The following is a 23,181-nucleotide window of genomic DNA, read 5'->3' as shown; positions in this document are numbered from 1 at the left end:
AATCTGAATGAGAGTTTGTTCCACTTTTACTCGACTATAATTTCTCCTCGCAGACTAACAGATAGTTCTCTACAGCCTTTAGAGCTAGGCATTTTGACAACTTGTAGAAATTTGTATTGTGATTCGTATTAGCAATGACAGTAAAGTGGATCTTTCTGTTTCTACTGTGCATCATCAGCATCATTATATCAGAAGTATTCCGCCGTTACCAGCGGGTCACTTACCGCAGCTGAGAAGCTGCCATGCTCCACAATCTTCTGTTAACCTCTCCATCTTCACATACGATTTTTCTGTTTTGATATCGCCAATAGCCTAATTATGTTTCTATATATTCCAATTCGTCCCATCCCTCTCTTTCCTGCCACTATACCCTCTAGCACATCTCTCATGATACAGTTCCTTCTTAACCAATATCCCAACCAGTTTTTCTTCCTCTTCTTAATAATATTTTTCTCCTTCCATTTCCAACCCTGTCATTCGTTTTCCTCTCGAGCCAGCTATTTCTCTCCATTCTTCTCCACGCACATATTGCGAAAGCCTCCAATTGTTTCTCATCATTTCTGCGTAATGTCCATGTTTCTGTCCTATAAATACAGTAAAATACAGTACACGAAGCATTTTATGAATCTTTTTTTTCAACTCTAAGGCCCCACAAAATAGTATTTTCTTCATCCTAAAGGCTTCTTTCGCCATTTCTATCCTTGCTTTTATTTCACATTCGCATGTAATATCACTAATAATACTACTCAGACATCAAAAACTAGTCACCTGCTTTTTTCCCGCTCCTACTTCTATATTTGACACCGATCGCTTCGTTTCAATCACGATGGATTTTGTCTTTCTAACATTTATTTTCATCCCATATTCTTCAGAAGCCTTTCTCAAGTTTTCTACATCTTATTTATTTTCTTTTTAGATTCTGCAACAACAATCATATCAACCCCAAACCGTATACACCTCATCATTCTATCTCCTACCGAAATTCCGTCTTCATTATAAAAACTAATTTTTGCTATCCCTTCTACATAGCTATTAAATAATGTCGGCGAAAAATATAATATCTGTTGAACTCACCTTTCAATTACACTGTCTGCCTACTGTGCATGCGCCAGTGAATTTCCATGGAAGATCATGAATAATTCTGATAATTTATGTAATATTTACGGACGAATACGTAATAGAACCTATATGAATAACATATATCATTCCTCAAAGTAACGAATACGGTAAACATTATTACAGCAGGATGAAATAGGTGTAAACTTTAGATACTACAAAATGCATTTCACTTGCTTTCCCCGATGGTCTAGTGGCAGTTCGTTGTGAGACGCGGTGTAGTGCACCTCGTGTGTGAGCTCCGCTGTAACTTGGTTATACGTTTTGTGTTTGATGCAATTTCAGTTGTGTGTCTGTCAGTGTATCTAACCCGGATTTCTGCATAGTTTTGTTTAGTGAATCTTAGTTGTTGTGTCACTCTACAATAGTTTTGTACCACTTACAATGAATGCTTTACATAAAAATACAGTTCGAATTGCATTTGACAAGATGACGCGTAATATCAGGCCCAGTGTAGCCAGGATACAGGCTTGGTTAACTAACGAATTGCAATTACATATTCAGGATATTGCAGCGATTCAACTTCATAATGAGGATTATAGTTTGTACATCAAGTTTAAATGCCAAGATCACGTGGACATTTTTCTTCGTCAGCACCCGGAAACCATGAATTTTGAGCATGAAAATGGCACAATAAGTCAAGTCCAGTTGTCCAGTGCAAGTATACAATATACCCGTGTACGCATATTGGATCTCCCCATGGAAATCACTAATGATGAACTTATTGCAGTGCTTCGCTCCTATGGACAAGTGATATATGTCACGGAGGAAATGTGGTCCAGTACGTTACCATTTCCAGTTTACAATGGCAATAGACTCGTTCAAATGATTTTAGGGAAACATGTCCTCTAAAATTGTGGTTCGTGGGAATCGTGCTAGTGTCATGTATCAGGGTCAACCGCCTACCTGCTTTATTTGTCTGGCCCCTAACCACGTCGCAAGTGCCTGTCCACGGAAAGTTAAACCCCAGGTGATATCTACTTCAGCTACCACTGGATTTAAGATGACTGAACTTTTCAGTGGTAAGATGCCGACAACTCCTAGTTATTGCTTTTCTTCACCCGATTTACAGTTGCCAACGGTTTCTACTGCCCAACCTTGGTCCTAGAGAGCACCCCCTCCCCTTCGGCTCCTAATTTACAGGATGAGAGGAATTTTCCACAGTTGCCCCTCAAAAGTGAATCTCTTCAGTCAGCTGTATCCGAGAAGCAGAGTAAAGAGGGCAGTGCCCCTCATGCCACCTGCAAGATGATTCCCACTATTGCAACGACCCTGTCATCTGACCTCTCGCCCTGAAGTGGCCCTGTAAACAGCCTTAAGTGGCTATTAACCAAGCAGCATGTGACTCCCCCTGTTGTATTAGAGCCTCCGTTACAGCCAGTGCAAAATGAAAACGTGTCAAAGAAAAGGAAAACAAAAGTATCTAATGAACGAAATGACGTAACAAGTGCTTTATCCGTGTGTCGTTCTAGTGCAGTGTCTTTCCTCACTCCAGCAAATGGTGAAAACAATGTTAGCCAGTGAATTCGTAAAAAAACATGTTCCACGTGTTTATATCGTTCTGCGATCTTACACGTTTCAGACACGAGACCAGCAACACACCGCACAGCTCTTCTCTTTTTTTTCAAGGTTTATAGTTTCACGGTCTGGTGGTAGCTTTGACTCTAAAGTAAGATTAAAGTAATAGTGACTGCGATACCAAAGCTTTATTTACATTGTCCTTTTATTATATGCTGTTATATAGGTTGTTTACAAATGTACCGTCTGTTAATAAACGTACCAGAGAGGTCATTTCCTTTCTTTTTGTTTCTGCTGTTCCTGTGCGCTATATCCGGGTCAATGCTAGAAGTTCGTAACCCAAATGTTCGATCATATATTACATTAAATCTGAATGGAATTCAAAGTGATGCTAATCGCAGTCTCTTACGAAGCTTTATCAACCAAACATCGACTGACTTTGTTTTGTTACAAGAAGTGGCGTTTGCAGAATTTGACTTTTTACCCCAATATATTGCATATGTCAATATAGGACCAGCGCACCGGGGTACAGCTATATTATGTAAACGAGGTATAGAGGTCTCAAATGTAATTCATTTGCCGTCTAGCAGGGGTTTTAGCATTACTCGTGACAATATTACGATCATTAATATTTATTTGTATTCTGGCACTAATAATCAGATAGCACGGGAACAGTTTTACTCTACTGAAATCTTACCATTGTTTCCGAATGTTCCGAATAACATAATACTTGCAGGCGATTTTAATGCTGCCTCTAGAGCAATTGATACCACTGGAAAGTTTATTCCCTCCCCTGCCCTACAGCAGCTAGTTTCATCAATACCTTTCAAGGACGTCTGGGTACACCACCGGCAAGATCTCCAATTCACTTTTAAAAATTCTACTATAAGCAGTCGGTTGGACCGAGATTTGGCAACCACTAATCTAGTATCCTTCATCACTGGTATTCATTTGAAATTAGTTCCGTTCAGTGATCATGCCGCAGTAATCTGGACATGTAAATTTGCGCTAGGTGTTTCTACAACCTATGGAAGAACAGCTTGGAAACTGAATACTCAACTACTTACTGACGCCGACACGAAATGTTTGTTTAGAACTAAATGGACGTACTGGCTCCGCCAACGTCACTACTACCCGACACTAAATGACTGGTGGGTCAAATATGCGAAGCCTAAAATAAGAAGTTTTTTTCAAATGGCAAGGAGCTGAAAAGAAACGAGAACAGCGTGAAACCCTAGCGTATCTTTACAGAGCGCTTCATGAACTTTGGATCCTGCCCAGCTCCCCGCAAAATAGAATTGCAATTCACAAAACGAAGGCATGGATAAAAACAACTTCATGCTAATGATGTACGCAAATATGCTCATACCCTGCCAGACGGAGACTGTATGCCAGATGAACACATTACATTTTATCACTATGTGGCGCAACATAAACGTCGTGTTGGGAAGGTGATTGACACCCTGAATCATAATAATACCAAACTTACGGCCCTCCCTGACATTCAAAAAGTTTTTTTGACCATTATACACGTTATATGCTGCCACTACGGACCCTCCCCAAAGGTATCACGATTATTTAAATATGTTGCTCCCAAAATTATCAGCGTCTGATAATCAGACATTAACTGCACCACTAACAGAAGCGGAAATACTTCACACGCTTAAGCAATGTAATCCTACCTCATGTCCCGGGAGTGACGGTTTGCCGTATGCACTCTATCAACAGCATTGGGATATCATAGGCGTGGATATGGTAACATTATATAATGAACTCTATGCTACTCCGCACTTCCTTCAAAATGATGGTCATGTTATCTTTATTCCTAAGTCTTCTGATGCCAACACTGCCACACAATATAGGCCAATCACCTTGCTCAACACCGATCTCAAATTATTTAATAAAGTTCTAGTGCGATGCCTTAAATCAATATTTCAAGACAAAATTAGTCCATTTCAGGCTGCTCTCAATCCACATAAGAATGTTTATTATGCGCTGACCAAGATTCGGGATGTTGTAGGTTATTTTACGTTTGATAGAAAACCGGCTTGCCTGATATCCCTTGATTTTCAAAATGCATTTGATCGATTATCTCATGCCTTTTTGTTTGCTGTGCTACGAGCGTATAATTTTCCGGAAGTTTTCCTTAACTTTCTCACTTACATTTGTAGCACAGCCACGGCTAAGCTTCAAATAAATGGTTTCTCTACTGCTCCCATTCCATTACAGAAAGGAGTTCGTCAGGGTTGCCCGATTTCCATGTTTTTGTTTGGCCTCGCACTAGAACCCTTATTATATAAGTTAGCTGCATATATACAATCTGATCTGAATGACCTGCAAAATACATCAGTTACTGCCTTTGCAGACGATATTAGCCTTAGCTGTACCACTCTACAACAATTTAACTATATTATTGACCAATTACAACAATTTAGTGCTCTTAGTGGCGAACTGCTGAATTTACAAAAAACGAAAGTGATGCCCTTTCATTCTTGGACTATGGACGGCATACCCCTACCATTTGCCAACATTGAACTGGTTACGAAAGTGAAAATCCTGGGCATAACATTTTCTACTTCGGACAGTTTACAGTATGAACATATTTGGGATCCTCTCATTCAAAAATTACGACTGCTCAGTCTAAATCACAAATTGCGCAACTTAAACCTAAGCCAACGTATTTGGTATATTAATAGTTATTTATGTGCTAAATTATTGTACTTCGCTCATATATATCCATTAGTGATTTGTATGTTCGTAAAATAAATTACCTGATTGGTTGGTTTCTGTGGGCAGGACATTATTTTCGCGTCACATGGTTACTTGGTCAAACGATTTTTTATCTTATGGACACATATCCGTATGGAAATGAATATGCATATGTGATGTTTCTTAAAACTGCTTGTAAACAATTTTCTGTAAATGTAGCTCACAAATATTTTTCAAATTATTTACGTATACTAAGTACTGAATATCTGTCCTAAGCTGTTTTAGCTTCATGTAACTCTTCTGCAAATGACAAATAAAAAAAGTGACTAGCACGTGTGTCATAGGTGTATGGGTTACGGGTTCGATTCCCGGTAGGGAAGTTTGGAGTTTTAATTCGCTTAGATGTTTCTGTATTTGTGTTCCTGTCGTTCAAGATTAACGGAAATGATTGTAAAACGTATATAATCGAGTAGAAAATAGAGACAAGTTACTCAGATACGTCCGGTGAATAAGTTAACTTAAAGAAAAGAAACAAAGTGCCTAAGGCAATTGTCTGTAAATTGAAAAGAACTCTTAAAGGTTAGTTCCAGTCCCACCAAGGTAACATTTTTCTTTTACCTGTTCTCGAAGTTTCTCTTTGTATTTCTATCGGATTCGATTAAATAGAACTTCGAATAGAGACCACGTTGAATTCATTTATTGACTAAGCCTGAAATTCTGATAAAGGTATGGCTATGATTTTATTATTATTATTATTTAAAGTACGAAGTTTCAAATGAGACGATGCAGTATTTACGTAAACAAAATGATAATTTATTTGATAATACCCACTAGTCCACTATACATTTGCGAGATTTTGCTTTGGGAAATGTAGCGTATACAACATTGAATAGTAAAAGTATTACAATAAAAATCTATTATTAAAAATATTGATTAAGTAATTGGAGTTAAACATACTTTCCAGTAAGAATTATATATAGAGAGGATTTACTTTAAAGTGCGATGCAAACGAATATTCGAGTTTTAATCCGATTAGAAATCGATAACTTACACAAGAATATTTACTTCATTAGTTCTATAAATCTTTATGCTTATCATATTATAATTCACTTTAAAATTATGATTTTTCCATTTCAAAACGTAGAACGAGAAATAAATGTAATATTCTATTTGTTAAGGAAACCTTTCAAACAGTGATGATTTCAGGGCATGACCTGTGGGAGAATTTGAGACTCTGTCGACATAAGTTTTCCCCTTTGTGGCCATAAGTTATCTTCGATCATGCTCAAAGTGGACTAATAATAATTATCAGTTTTCTCTCATTCATATGTTGACCATTACCGGGGAAGAATCTTCTGAAATCGTCAATGCTTAAAATTAGTTTTTCATTACAAATCAAAGGATAATAATGAAATATTGAACATAATATTTTGTTCTCAGCTGTGGATTTTAGATTTGCAATTCATATAATGTTCTCTTCTAATGGAATTTGAGAGAAAAGTAGTTGCCAAAGATTTATTTAAAGAAATGTTCTCAGTCCTCTGATGAAAATAGGAACACACTTTAAAAAAACAAAAAACAACGAATACTCCCTTCAGGGTTTGAACACATAAACTTCTAATTGATAGACTAGTGACCCAAACCGCTCGACCAGTTCGTATGTCATCATTGCGTATCTTTTGCCTTTTGGGTAAAGTAGTTTCCTGCTCCACACTTCTTTTTGTTTATTTCGATACGACTATAAGTTTGTGGTGAATATTTGGCAGTTACAGGTCTTGCAATGCATAAAAGTCTTTTTCGTATAAATTATATTCAATTTTACGTCGTAATAACTTATATACAACAGGTTGTATCTATAAAATAATTGGGGTTGGAGTGATCGTAAATGTTTTCATAGTTAGGAGCCTGGATATGCAAACCCGCTCACCGTGGGGATTTACTTTTGAGAAATTTGGTACATAGTGCAATTGGTATAAAGCCTATAGAAGTTAATAAGAAAAATAATTCTCTTTAAGTTCATTCTTGCAATGCTCTTTCATTTTGTTTTCCTACCTCGCCCTTTCTTCCACTTTGTTCTGCTTGTTATCTCAGTCTTTTCTCTAATCGCAGAAGCGTTCTGCTACGTCACAAAACTATCAGTTGGAAATTACCGTTATATAGGATTGGCGTACTAGTGGATGTTTTGATATTGAACTGAAAAACTATTGAGCTGATCTCAGGAAGAAAATTTTCTAAGGAGAGGCCATCGCCATGGTTGCTACATTACGTTAGGTATTTAATATACGTGGTTTGCTACATTACGTATACTTTGTACGAGCCAGAGGGGGCCCTGGCCCCACCCTTCCCTCCCCTTCGGGTGCACATGGATGATCTCATTAACGCCTTCACCAGTGTTGTCTTCGTCACCATTGAAATCATGTTGAGCATATTACAACACTTTAACTCTAGAAACCTGAAAAACATCACGCTAATTCAAATAATGAAGTTACGCTAATAGATGTCGCTACCTGCGCTATTGCTTGCTCTACTGTCGCTGATAGATCCTACTATCTCCGCTATCAGTGTACAATTCTCGGTTGATACTTTTGGTAAGTCTAATGCGGGATACACATACTGAATATCTGTATATCACTAGTTTCTCATACCCAAAATTGAACATGGGACAATTTATTAAAAATAATATAAGTATATGTAATCAAGAATGTTAAGACAAGTGAAACTCATAGCACCAGTTTGTTGAGAGTTAATTGAACAGAACTTACATCAAGAATAACATCATTCATGGTGAATTTACTACTTCCAATTGATTTTTTAGCGGTAAAACCATATTGAAATCTTCATAGGCATGAGCAACGATCGAGGGTCGAAGTTTGTAAATATCATTCTCACAATTTGTAAGTGGTTGTATAATTTTGCGTCCCGCCATGCAACGAGTTACTCATAGGTTTAGTTGAGGATGCTGAAAAAATTCTTAAAGTGCGGACGTACCACCTAATTCGAGAGATGTGGCATCTCTAGTTCAACTGTGCAGGCAGCTGATTTAAAACTATTGTGACTAATTACAACTTAAAATACTCTGTTGATTCAATTTAATTATTTAAAAATAGGACAAGAGATTTCCGAAGTCCTTGGATAATTAGATAATGTGATATGGAGTCTTGGGTGGTTGGTGGCCAAGCTATCTAATTAACTTACTGGAACATGAAGGGACATTCGGGACAATAATATTGACAAATCTATCTCATTATCTATACGTTTATGCAGAAAAACAGAAGGAAATTAGCTCTTCTTGCTTCAAGAGAATACACTGAATAGCTTGGTAAGAGATCAAGATATTTTTCGTATCGAGGATAGATCCCAGTGTCTTTATATATTAAAAAGCGAACAAATTTTGATTGAATTGCTTCTAATGGGTGTGTATATTTTTGTGCATTAGGATTTCATGTTATGGACGCGTATTCCAGTTTGATACGTATATATGCAGCATATAGAATTTTAAGAACATTGGTGTTCTTGAATTTACTTCCAAGTCACATTACACATCCGAAATTCCTGTAAGCCTCATTTACAGTTCGATCTAGGTGAATATCAAACTAGAGATTTGATCTTATTGATGCACCAAGATCAGTTATTTGATCAACTCTTTGCAGCGGTATGTTAATAATAAGATACTAAAGATACCAGAGAAAGTGAAGACAAGGATATTCAGTATTGTAATAGTCTCCGTATGTACATACGAAACTTGAGCTCTTTCTGAAATATACTTAAAATATTATAAATATCACTAATTCTAAAATAATTTACAAATATGATATGTAAATTGTCAATAACTGTCTTTGCTTCTTTTCCACACTCCCCAATGAAAACTAAGAAAACAATAACAATTCCAAAAAATAAAATAAATCAATACTACAAAAAATTGAATAATAATAAATAAAGTAATAATAGGTTCCTACAAATGGAAACGTGCTCTTTATGTGTGCAACATTTTTTATTGAAATATTCCTTATTTGGCTCTCTCAAATGTTGGTGTTCTTTAACTGTTCTTTTGCGAGATCTACGAATTTATCTCTCTCTCTCTTTTATAACTGATTCAATATTTATATTCATAATGATGTAAAAGTACATTCTGTCGGATACCTCATTGATTGAACAAAAATCAACATACAACAATGCTCTCAGTATAAATCTGTGCATAAGTTCTTGTGGAATTCAGATCCATTTCAGAATTTATCATTACAGAAAGTCAATCTACCTCTTGCACGAAGTGTCGCAATTAAATAACGAGACTGCCTACCTCCTGTCGCGCAGGATCGTGGGGGCGGGGGAGGTAGCTAATGGTGTGTTGTTGATCTTGAACCTTCATGAGCAACCACTGTTTGTTTCATTATTCTGAAAGTTTTTCTTTTCTGTGCAGGCTTGCATGAAGAGGACAGTGTTCAGTAGTAGTGCCGAAATCATGGTGAACAGTAAAGTTGAACAGCGCATTAACATCAAATTTCTGGTAAAATTAAGAAAAACATCGACGTAATGTGGTGCAATGTTAAAAGAGGTGTATGGTGATAATGCTATGTAACGTGCGCGAGTTTTCGAATGGCACAAACGATTTTCAGAAGGTAGGGAAGATGTTGAAGATGATGAACGACTCGGCCGCCCTTTGAGTTCAAGGACGGACGAAAATGCTCAAACCATTAATGAATTTGTGCGGAAAGACAGACGTCTGAGCATTCGGATGGTCGCAGACATGACGAATATTAACAAAGAGACAGTAAGACAAATTTTGCATGACAATTTAAACATGATAAAAGTTTGTGCAAAAATTGTCCCGAAAAACCTCTCAGGAACAAAACGACATTCGAAAGACCATTTGCTGTGACGTCATGGAACGATCCTAAGCAGAACCAGACTTGCTAACACGTGTCATCACATGTGATGAACCATGGATTTTCCAGTATGACCCCGAGACTAAGCGTCAATCCATGCACTGGAAGACTCCCACATCGCCAAGAATGAAAAAAGCACGAATGAGCAAGTCGAAAGTGAAGGCAATGCTCGTTTTTTTCGATATCAGAGGTATCATCATGACTGAATGGGTGCCTCAGGGCCAAACGGTGAATCAGACCTACTACATAGAGGTCCTAATCAAGCTGAGGGAAAGAATAAGGAAGAAGAGACCGGATTTGTGGAAGAACAATGCATGGATCCTCCACCAAGACAATGCGCCTGACCATTGTGTGAAGCAGTTTTTAGCAGCCAAGCGCATTCCTGTGCTCGACCATCTTCCTATTCCTCAGACCTGACTCTCTGTGACTTTTATCTATTCCAAAAAGTGAAAAGTACATTGAAGGGAACACATTTTCAGTCTGTGTAAGAGATGGAACAAAAAACAGCAGAGTTGTTGAACAGGGTGACATCTGATGACCTACAGCATTGCTTTGAACAATGGAAGGCGCGTATGCAGCAGTGTATAGATAAGGAAGGGGAGTATATTGAAGGAGATAACAGTCAATTGTTACTTTCTTTGCAACACATCGCATTTATGGCACCAGTCTCGTTATTTAATTGCCACACCTCGTAAATGGCGCTAAGCTTAAAAAAGGACCATAATTTCTGTTCCACTTTATGCTTGTTTTTGTTTTAACACATTTCCTGATATCTTGTGTGGGTTACAAAATATCTTTTAGTGGCAAACCATTTGTATTTCATGTCCCCTATTGTAGCTTAGTTGTTAGCAAACATGTTTACTTTAGGTATACATATACATGTTGCGGGTTCGATTGTGCAGTAGTAGGGCGTTTTCCTTGATTACGAACACAATTGTGATTTGGATTCCAAATTATCCAATATGTTCTATTTCATTAACGTCGGTATAGAAAAGGAGCATTATCGTCCGAACAATCAATCAAAATTCGTACTTTGACTTCGGTGACTGAAGTTTGAATTATTTTTCATAAAAAGAAGTTTCTTTATTTTCATAATTGATTGGATTTAGTCTTATCCACGAGACGAGAAGTAAGGATTTCTCGTTCTTGTCTCGTCTCGACTCTTGAATAAGTTTTTCTAGGCTCGTCTCCTTTTTAAACCTATGTACAAAATATATACACTAATTTGTTTTTGTTTAAATACTCCTTGTTTGGTTTCCTCAAATCGTATTTTTCTTCAACTGTAAAGTTGCAGATTTACGCAATTGTCTCTTTTATCATCTACAGGTTATCAAAACCCTTTTGCGTCACGAGAGGTCCTCGAAAAGTATGGTATAATGACATTTAAATCATACTTATTATTTAAGTATACTATATAATGACTTACATACAGTATCTTTAAACGTTGATGAATGATCTTTTTATGTTCCTATAATCATTTTACCTTTTTATAGCTTTTATATGTGAACCATATAACGCTAAAATAATGAGTGAGATCTAACACTTGGGTCAACTAATGTTGGTCGTGACATTTTTCATCTCGCCTCGAATTTTAAAATGTATTCTTCTCGACTCAACATTCGTCTCATTTTCATGACGAGAAATTTCCCGTCTCATGGGGAACACCAGTTAAAATATAAGATCTCTGGAGTACGTCTGTGTATTGTGCTAGTAAGCCGAATTAAAATAAGACGAATCAAGTATTATCTTCACTTTCGCTGCCAAAAGAAGAGCAAGGTTTGAAAACTTGCATTTTCGGTTCCAAACAATATATCTCTCAGGTAAAGAAAGGATAAGTCATTTTATGTTTCTAGTATTTATTATCAACCACATATGCTTCCTTACTTTTCTTATCTTTGATCTAGTTATGATTTAAAATTTCTTCTTTGATGAAATCTTAGCAAAAACTCCAATAACACTTTCTTTATAACCCAGGGAAACGAATGATACCGAAAGTACAGGCAAAAAATTCGTCATATTTGCTTCATTCATTATTCAGTCCAGGATAAAAACAACTAGCATATTGTACTGTACACATGATTTGTGTATAGAACACGTCATTTTCTTTTGTTGATTACAACTTTATTATCTTTAATTAATCCACCTGTCTACCGATATTCTCATCATACTTTCTAAATTTTTCCATTATCTTTCTTGCAATATTATCTCTACGTAGACGATCCAAAGCTATCGTTACAGTCGATGTCCTTTCTCAGAGGTAATACAGACAGGAATTATTCTGTATATTCTATAAATCTTTGAAACTGCTTTTCCCTACGTCTATACATTCCGTCCATTCAGTTCTATACTTACTCTGGAGTGAAAGAAAGAAACAGTCTTTAGCATGTTGCATACACATACTTTGAATCAAAAGTCTTTGTTCATCGAAGTACATTCTTGCTAATCAGGTAAGACTGTTTAAAAGAGTTCTGCGATTGTACACAAGTTAATTGTATTTGTCAATCCTAGAAGCGTGGAATAGAATTTGCAGTCCCTGCAAAAGACAGAAAGTTAATGAATGCCATTTTCCCAGGTTCCAATTACATCAAAGTTCGGTGGAGATGTTTCTACCTCTCTGAGATTGTGATTTTCCTCACATGGGTTACGATCCAGTACATCTTAATTCTATGGCCAGTTGAAAGCACCTCGGGAAAGCTCTGCTTTCGCATCGATTCTCCAGTAGAAAGATTTCCAGAGCGAATGTGAGATCAGACTGTGCTATTGTCACATCTCCAAGTGGGAATGGTTGCGGCGTTTCAAAGAAAAATCTCTCGCAGAGAAGAGAACAAGCATGGCTAAACCACGCTCATGGTTTCTTCTTTGTGAGTCGCGTGCACTTAGGAACAAAGCAATCACAATCATACAGTAGGTGTTTCCTGTAAAAGCTGTGTGACAATTTAACCAGACATTTTACCGATAGAATGTGCAATTCATGCACATCGGATCTCGCCAACGTGGCAGAATTCTGCTTGAAATAAACACAATCTGCTTACATAAAAGTAACATTATAACAACTTGTATCAATAACCGTAATAATTAGAAGTGTTTTTCAGGCAGTAGCACTCGACTACTTTCGAAAAATATAACATTTATCCTGTATTTATATTTAAATAACTGGGCTTCATTTCACAGTTTGAAATTATGGTAAACTTGCAAACTAAAAGGTGTAATATTCTATGTACAAACAGAAGTAATATATTTAATATTTACGGTTTCGATAGGTAGATAGGGGGGAAAATGGATGCTACTTTTTGAAATGCTAAATATATATATACATAAACTATTAGGATGGTCTTTATTTTTCATTCCCCGAATTGAGAAGTTTGCAAAGATATTTGTAAATACTAAATATACACACAGTATGTTATGAAGGTAATAACTTTTAAATGATTATAAATTAGTTGAGAATTAAACCAGATTTGTATTTATGGTGAAAAGCTATCCTAAAACGATATATTTCATGCCACTTTCCAATTAAAAATTTTGGACGTGAATTTAAGATGCAAGACTTCAAGGTGACCACCATAATGATACTATATAGTACCGGTACTAGACCAAAATACAGTGTGACTCCATGTAGCCGTTCCAGACTTACGAAGTACCTTTGCCTCATATACTGTATGTAAATAAATTAAAAGCTTGAGGTCGCTTGCAGTACTATTTAATTATTATTCATCTGAGCTTAATTTTCTCATGGGTTACTTTGGTCTGAAATAAAACTATAAAACTTTCATTGCTAGTGTACGTATAGCATAGTTTGGAAACTTTAGAACAGTCAAATTTAAAAACCGTTCTTGCATTTTAACTAGACGAAGATAGGTATGTGACTTCCATATTTATCCAACACCTAGTCATGAAGGGTGGTATTATCTAAGGAGTCTCTGAATTAGACCAAAACACTTATTCAGTCTAATTGATAATGCATACACTGTACCATAGCCATCTAATTGACAATGCATAGAACAAGCCTTCCGTACCCCACAACATATTTAAGAAAACTGAATTACAAGATTAACTAACAGATACAGGCTTAATACGAAAAAAGGAAAGAAAGAAACCCTCTTGGCACCCCAGGTGTATCTCCTGACATGCTTACACGAAAATCATTGTAGATTCCAGGCCCATTCCTAGCCCAAGTTGACATTTGGCACACTTATGCCAGACACATAGCCAACTTCCAGTATCCAACTTCAAGTAAATCAAATGGATACTTTCGGAAATATCGCTGATCTAAAATTTTCCAGGGTTTTCTCGGAAAATATTTGATCTCCGAATAAATGTTTCTGATATATCTTGTAGCTTCTTTTCATTTTAAAATGGTATATTATTTGTGTCTCTAGCTCAATATTTACGGAAGATATGACCAGTTGAAGCTAACAGGGTTCAACAAAAAACATAAAATTTGTCCATTTTTTCCACCCTGTACTCTGAAACTACAGGGGACACAGGGCTAAAATTTGGTTCATGATCATCTCGCATAGGGTCCTACATATACACCAAGTTTCATCAAATTATGAGACGACGAGGTATTTTTCCTGAAAATTTGTTCGATTTCACATAAGTTATTAAAAACTAAATAAATATAGATATAAATTCCTGACAAATGTGTATTGTTATTAGTATTTGTATTTTTCTGTACTTATATCTCATCTGAGTAGGTGATATAGTAATATACGGGTCATCCAAGTTCATTACTGTTTTTCGGTGTTTCCTTCTTCCTTTATTCTGGGCTTTGCAGGAAGTTCCTTGCAATACTGTATCTGGCCAGCAGGCTTCTGTATCTTCTTAATGTTTCCTTTTTCTTTATGCAGGTTCAACTATTTCAGTTGACTTTTTCAACATCTTGTGGGGCACTCTGGTATCCGATATTACTATTGGTGTTAGTTTCACATTTATTGATTTCTATTATTCTGATATGTTTTGGATTAGTTGTTTGTATTTTTTCTTTATAAACTTTTTGTTGGTTTGTTGTACTTGGTATTGTGATATTTCTCGCGAGGGAACCTATCCAAGTGTAACTCTGACCTCGAGTCGATACTTTGTCCCAAAAGAACATAACACGGAAAGGGATACATCCTCGATTTCAACCGTTGTGGAGATATAAGCGTGAAAAGTTAGAAATTTAGCTCCATACTATATGTTACAAAGTCAGATTCCGGGTCAGATTTCTCGAAAACGGTCGGGTAAGAAAACTCAGCGAATACATATCAAATTAGTGTGGGGATCCCACAACCTTTTGAATGAAGAAATTGTGTCCCCGGGGCACTCGCAGGGTCCCAGGCGGGGCCCAACTCAAAATTTACAAATGGAACCGGGTGTCAAGTAGCATATTGTATGAGAGCTATTGTAAAATAAAAGAAGATAGATCAAATCTCAACTCTCTACGATAACCCTGTGCAAACGGGCAACTGGTCAAAATGTCAATACAATCTACATAAGAAAATCTATGGTCACGCTTCTACATCCGTTGAAGGGCGACAATAACAAAACAGAAAAAACACGTTTAAAAGTGCAAGGTATTGAAGTAAAGCAAATTGATGCAGAGTCTCTCACAGAGTCGTACGACAGACCTTATCCAAGTATAAGTGTGACTTCGAGTGAACAATGGACCACAGAATGACCATGACAATTAGATTTCGTCTCCTAGAAGAGAAAGGATACATTGTCAATCGCAACGGTCGTGAAGGGCGAGAAGTTCAAAATGCAACGGTATATGCTTCGCGACTCGGGACCACAAATTCGCAGATTGCACAGTGAAATTTCTATCGGGGAATGTGCTGAACGAGAAACATGATGGTAAAGACGAAAAGGATTGACCTAAGCCTAAGGACGGGCTACGGGGTAGCAAACGTTTGCGAAGAAAAGTTGATTGCACGGCAACTGTTCGAGATTTTGCAAAATTTGTTAGGTGATGATCTTTGGGGGAATCGGACTCTACACTTGTGCATTGCGACAGTGAGGATGAACATTGAGATATCGATGTAGAAGAGATAGAATCTGCCTTCTGCCATGAAAGTGATAAGGATCTTACTGACCTGTTTAGTTTGGACACTACGCAAACAATTAAGAGGCTCTACGATAGTGGATGGTTCCCCAAATCACTAATGACTTTGTATCCCAAACTTAAAAGCCGTAATTCTGGCGTATGTTACAAAAGGAGGCACCAGACATAAAGAATGTAATCTATCTTAAGGAGGAATTTAGGAAAGCAAGAGACAAAGACTTACCAGTGCACGATGTCAATCTTAAGAGGTGGGTTAGGCAGAAAGGTAGCGAACTAAACGTTTGCAATTTTGTTGCCAGTGAGTTCTTTATCTATAATTTAAAGCAAGAAATGCGGGTGAAATCAAGAAAGATTATCCACATAGTTACAAATCGTCATTTTGAGGAGGAAGTTGATCTTCGCAAATCTGCTGGAGACCATGTAAGTGAATGAACGTTTAGCAGAATACGTTGTAGTGTTCAACGCCGATCAGTCGGGTTTTGCAATTGAATTCACGCCTACTCGTACGCTAGCCGATGTTGGCGAGAAGTAACACAACCACAACAGGCGACTTGCTATTTTTATGTTTACAAGAAACAATGGGTAATGAATTCGGACCCCGTATTCTTGAGCAATTGATTGCCACTCTACCACCGAATCTATACGTCACGTGTAGTAAATCTGGAAAGATGTCCCGAGCCCACATACAGGATTAGGTAAACAACTGCGTGAAGGCAAATATACCCACCGAAGGTGAAACATTAGTTATATTAGATAGCTGTTCCGGCAAAACACCTTGTATATGCAAACACTCCTTGCCGAATTGTTGGATTCAACGATCCTGCTAGATGACGCCGACTACCCGAAGACTGCGAATTTGCACTTGATCATCGGATTGACCTGGTTACAATCCCTCCGAGAACAATAGCTTTAGTCCAGCCTAATTATGTGTACTTCCTCCGGCAATGGAAATGTTTTCTTCGAATTTCACTGGACAGTATCAACATTGCCCAAACCAGGCAGTTTCTTTTAAACGTACAATCTTTGGTACATAACCAATTACGAGCTCTTACTTTTAGAGACATGATCATTTATGCAAGGGAGAAATACGGATATAATGTTCAACATGTAGAAACTTTTCAGAATGTAAATGAGGAGCGTTTTTCTTTCACAACTAACCAGGAAAAGAGTCAATCAGATAATTGTTCTGATGGAGTGTTTGTTCGATGTGCTTGTTGTAACAAGTGTATTTGTTAAATGCATTTTCTGGAGAGAGTCTGTTTTCATTGAATTTTACGATATTTGTTTTCATTTTGTCTAGCGCAATACATGTTATTTTTATTATTGAAGTAACATTCTGTAAATATACCATCACGTATATGCGAAGTTGTATATTTATTTTCTTTGGACATAGTTTTGTTTACTTGTATTTCATCCACATATTCTTCCAATAAATTGCATATTACTGCAAATCAATATTGTATTGTCACAGGGTATTTTGTGTGCCAATATTCTATGAAACACTACTTTCTGGTATGTTCACTATGTTTTGGCTCATCTCCCACCCCACTTGTATCTCGTTTTCTTTCCCGAGTTTACAATTATCAAACTGGCTTCCAACTTTATATTTTCACGAAATATTATTCTTGATCATTCCCTATAGCCCTAGAAAAGCACCCTCCGATATATTTTATTTCTGCATCATTATTCCAGTTTTCTCCAACCCCACTCCTATCCAAGTTGCTTCACAGTTTCAAGGTCACTCTTTTTTGTTTTTATTATCATGTTTCTCGTTCAGCAAATCCCCCGATAGAAATTTCACGATGCAATCTGCGAATTCGGGGTCCCGAATCGCGAAGCATATACCGTTGCCTGGGATCTCCACACTAATTTGATATGTATTCGCTGAGTTTTCGTACCCGACCGTTTCCTAAAAATCTTACCCGGAATCTGACTTTGTAATATATAGTATGGAGCTCAACTTCTAACTTTTCACGCTTATATCTCCTCAACGGTTGAGATCGAGGATGTATTCCTTTTTGTGTTATGTTCTTTTGGGACAAAGTATCCAACGGCCATAATCTCGACTCGAAGTCACAGTTACACTCGGATAAGTTTCCTCGTCAGATGTATCTATTCTTTCTCTTTGTTGGCTACTGTGATGTCCAGCCCGTTATGGATACTTCTTTGTCGGTTAATGTTATTAAGTTTCAACAATTTTCTGATTGTCTGTTCCTAGTATAGTTCCCGGTTGATATTTGTAATATGATACTACTTCCGGTATGGTTTTCTATTTTACTCCTATCCCTTAATGTATCGTTTTTGCCACTCTCTCGTGTCTTTCCTTCTAGAAGGCTTGTCATCATCATTTCCCAAGCACTTGTAAAATGTTTTGTTTCTGGATATATTAGATACCTTCAGTATTTGTCATCTTGCGTTGTGATATTTTCACTATATATATATTTGGAATTCTTATATGAAGTAATTAAACAAAGTGTTCAGCTTTTATTGATATTTGACCTAGAAGAGAGGCTTAGATGTGGAAGGGAAAAAAAGCGTAAGGGCTGGATTTGAGTTTAGTGTCGCTTTGAGCAGTAAGGTTATATGAGACGTGAAGCTACAGCTTAACGTGTAATCCGAACCAAATGGACTCTCGCCGGGATCAAGTCCTGGTCAGCTGTGCCACAGACGTGTATGCTGTCCACATAGACACGAGGGAACTCTAGAGTAGGAGTTGCAGTTCTTTATGAAGATACCTATATATTAGACTTCCGTAAATTTAGAGACGAGTAAATGAAACACGCAAATGAAACTTGCTTGAAATGGAAAGTCCAAATAACAAGTGGATTTTATACTTCAGGAATTCTGAGATATGGACACCTAGTCACTCTAATTCGACTTGGAAAGGGGGGATGGGAGGGAACTTTTATTCGATTCTCTTTTATAAGTTCATATCTCGGATTCTCGTCGATTAAGGGACATGAAGTTTGATATCTAGACTTTTCAATTATGGTACTTCAGAACACTTTTCTGCGTTTCTTGATGTTCCACATAGGATGAAAAAGGGGTGGAAGCCGTGTCGAGCTTGCACCGTTCCTGGTTGCAATAATTATTATACGAGGACTTCTTTTACGTCCGTTAAGCCACCAGATGAGAACTGTATGAGATGGTGAAATTCAGGTAAACAAAATCTGTTCATTGGAAATAATAACTCCCACATGCTCAATTATTCTCGAGTAGCAAACATGGGAAAATATCGAATACAGTCGAAGCGCTCCCAAGTGTGAACTACGTGATTAGTGTTGTAAAAGTATGAAACTGTCGGTAGAAAAGATTTTTTTCGAAAAAATTGAAAAGAAAAATAAAATGTTTGCAATAGTTTAATTTTACTCGTAATGAAACATTTTTTCGAATGTTTGAAAAATGTAAGTTCAGAAATTTCATTATAGCAAACATATATTTAAAAAAAAACCGAAAATAAAACTGTTGCAATTATTCTTGAAAATTAAGAGTTTGCACTCATTTCCGTTATGTGTTCTTTTGTCGTTTATTCGTGGATGAGCATTAATTACAGAACTTTTACGATTACATACAAGCCTACCATCATGAAGTGTTTCTGTTGCAACAAATAGCTCTCTTGAATGAAACTGAATTCTTAATATGCTCTTTGATTTGATGAAGTTTTGTTAATTTTAATCACATTACTTCTTAAAAGAAAGGGCAGTAGGCAAATTTCAATAATACTCATGCACTAAAACTATAAAATTGCTATTATTTAATATATAATATAGACTTCTATATAAAATTTATGTATAAAATACTGTATGTAAATAAAACCTGCTTTTTAGTGCGACAAATTGTCTATTATGTATCAAAATGAAAGTGACTATGTTTGTAACTTAATAACTCTTGAACCACCAGACCAATCTCGATAAAATTTTCAACGTAGATTAAAAAATATTCATTTCACTTTGAAGGTGCAACTTGAGGGAAGGGGAGGGGGATATATATCGAAAATGACCGATGTTATTGTGGAATCTATAATTTTCTGTGTCACTGAGATGAACAGTGACACTTCCGATACCGTTTAAATCCAAATTCAGCCCCGCAACCTCGAGAAGGGGGAGATATATAAAAATGATTGAAAATGGCCATCATTAGTGTCGAATCCATAGTTTTCGGGGTCTCTGAGATCAACAGCCGATGTCGTTTAAAACCAAATTCAGCCCCATTAGTTCTCCTAAGGGGAAATGGTGACATGTAAAGATAGTTGCAAATAACCGATGTTATAGGAATGTACCGATACCACTTTTTCACTGATACCAGATACTGATACTGAAGAGGCCGATAGTGCCAATACCGATACTTTTGGACACACACACACACACACACACACATATATATATATACACACACACACACATATATATATATATATATATATATATATATATATATAGAGAGAGAGAGAGAGAGAGAGAGAGAGAGAGAGAGAGAGAGGAAGTTCGGGTATTACGGAATACTATTTTTGTTTCGCTTGTAACTCAGTTAAGAATTGCACATTGAAACAAAAAGGAAAACAAATATACGCCTTACATATTTGGCTTTATTTATGCGTGTCTTGATAAAGAAGTTTCGGTACAGGGGTGGGCAAAACTTATAATTTGTAAAGAAACCACTTTGGAGGGTAATATGAAATAGTCGGGTAATATGGAATACAAATGCTATATAGAATAGAAATAAATTTTCTGTTGAACATACAAAGAATACAGTGACAATATATGAAAATTCTGAATGCCAAGCCATAACTGAATGTGATTACTTGCATAAGTCACAAATATAATACTCTGCTTTAGGATCGGCACAATCATTGTGTGCTCACATTAAACATGATAAACGTTGGACCCAAAACTCACCCCTTGTAGCATCAGAAAATTTGCTGTAATAAAAAATACGCTTAGCATTGTTGTCATCATGTATGTTTAATAGCTTAAATGTATGTTTAATTGCCCAATACCGATATATATTTTGTAATCGGAATACCATACGGAATACGGAATTACATGCCTTTCTTGCGGGTATTCCATATTGCCCTCCACGCCAACTTGGAAACGAAAGAGCTGTTAAAAGCATTCAAAGGTGTATAGGATAATGGCGCTTATCAAGCTACCACTCTGTATATCCAACGTCATAGTAAACAAAAAATTGTTGTTCTACTACATTTCAATAGAAAAATACAGGTTGTAAAACACTTACCTGTAAAAGTTTTCAGGAATAAGAAATCAGATTTTCACGTCTATCAACACAACGAATGTCACAATCACAAGGAGACTGACTGTAGAGCATCATGGGAACTTGAGGTAGTAGTTTCTTTCCTCTCCGCTTCGAAGCAACACATCACAGGTGAGATAATGAGGTATTCCATATTATCCGACTATTCCATAATACGCGAACTGCCTCTATATATTATCAGGAATTTTCACAATAATTAAATGATCAACATTGCAATAGGATATATTAGATATAAGGGCAAAATTTGACGTACAATGACAAAGAGCAAAATTTTATATTAGGTTCCACAGAAAAAAATATATTTCCTCCAAATTTAATCCAGCTCACATAAAATGAACTAAAATGCACCAAATAATTCTATAGTGTAAACTTAATTCTAAAAGTCAGTGATTGACACACATATAATGCAAACGGATACTACTGTTAAAATTTTTTATTGTTTACAAAATTATGCATGCTGAACTAGATGTTGCTGTGTATACCATAAAAAAATAAGAAAATTATTTAAGCGAAGTCAAAAACGATAAAACTATATATTAACTTTAGAACTAATTGTCTTTAACCAGTAAGCAGGAGAAAATAATGGCAAAGTAAGCGTATTGTGGCTTGCTTCCATAGCATTTTCTTCTAAATCGAAACCTCTGTCTCGTTTCGGATTCCAATTACGAGTGACAATGGGCGCCCGAAGGGAGAGGGCAGGGTGGAAATCCTCTGGCGCATGAAAATGTAGATGAAATATAACAAAACCACGTATATTAAATACCAGTCGTAATATAGCAAGAATTTAGCCCGTCACATTTGAGGGATGACGTCACTCGGCGAGCACACTATCCGGACAAAAGGAAAAAAAAAGGATTGGGAAACGACGGAAACTGCCTAGGACCTATAAAGTAGATACCACTCCGTCATTTACCTGATGTGAATGAGGAAAACCTCATTCAGGGTGGCTGGCCTGAAAAAGCGTTTTTACACTTTTTCGACGGAGTACCCCCACCGGGAATCAAACTCGTGACCGCTCGCACCAAAGGCGAGAACGTTAGCGACTACGCTACGCGGGGCCACTAAATAAAAAATAGTTTTCATTTTAAAAGTATAATATAATAAAATATTCGAATCTTTCAATTTTCCCCAAATTTTCCGTTTTTTTTTCAAACTCGGAAAAAAACCGTATAAAACTTTTTTTTACACAGAATTTCCGTTTTTTTTTCCCAGCCCTTCACAACACTACACATGATACAATTCAATTTTTCCAGTCGACTGAGTTCTCTGTAATTCCAAGATCAAACAATTTAGGAACCAGATTATAACACTTCTACGAACTACATGATGCATGCATTCATCAGGGCGTTTTCCACCACACATTTCTACTCTTGGGTTCTCTCGTCGTATACATCTATAAATCTTTAAATTCTCCGTAGCAGTGGTGCACACAACAATTACATAATGTTCTCTTCACAATTCCTATTCATTCGATGTTGTGTTGCGGCTATATTATGTCTTTTCGCCAGAAGAAATCGAATGATATCATATAATGCACCGTTGACAGGCACTTTGATTACACTCCATACAGGCTTATTCTCGCTACTCTACAATGCTTGTACACCACAGTTTGTGTTTTGGTATGGGGCATGAGTGATCTCT

The sequence above is a fragment of the Thermobia domestica genome, chromosome 1 (assembly GCF_964235325.1).
Source record: "Thermobia domestica chromosome 1, izTheDome1.hap1.1, whole genome shotgun sequence".
Classification (NCBI taxonomy): Eukaryota; Metazoa; Arthropoda; class Insecta; order Zygentoma; family Lepismatidae; genus Thermobia; species Thermobia domestica.
Note: the sequence above shows the minus strand (reverse complement) of the source record.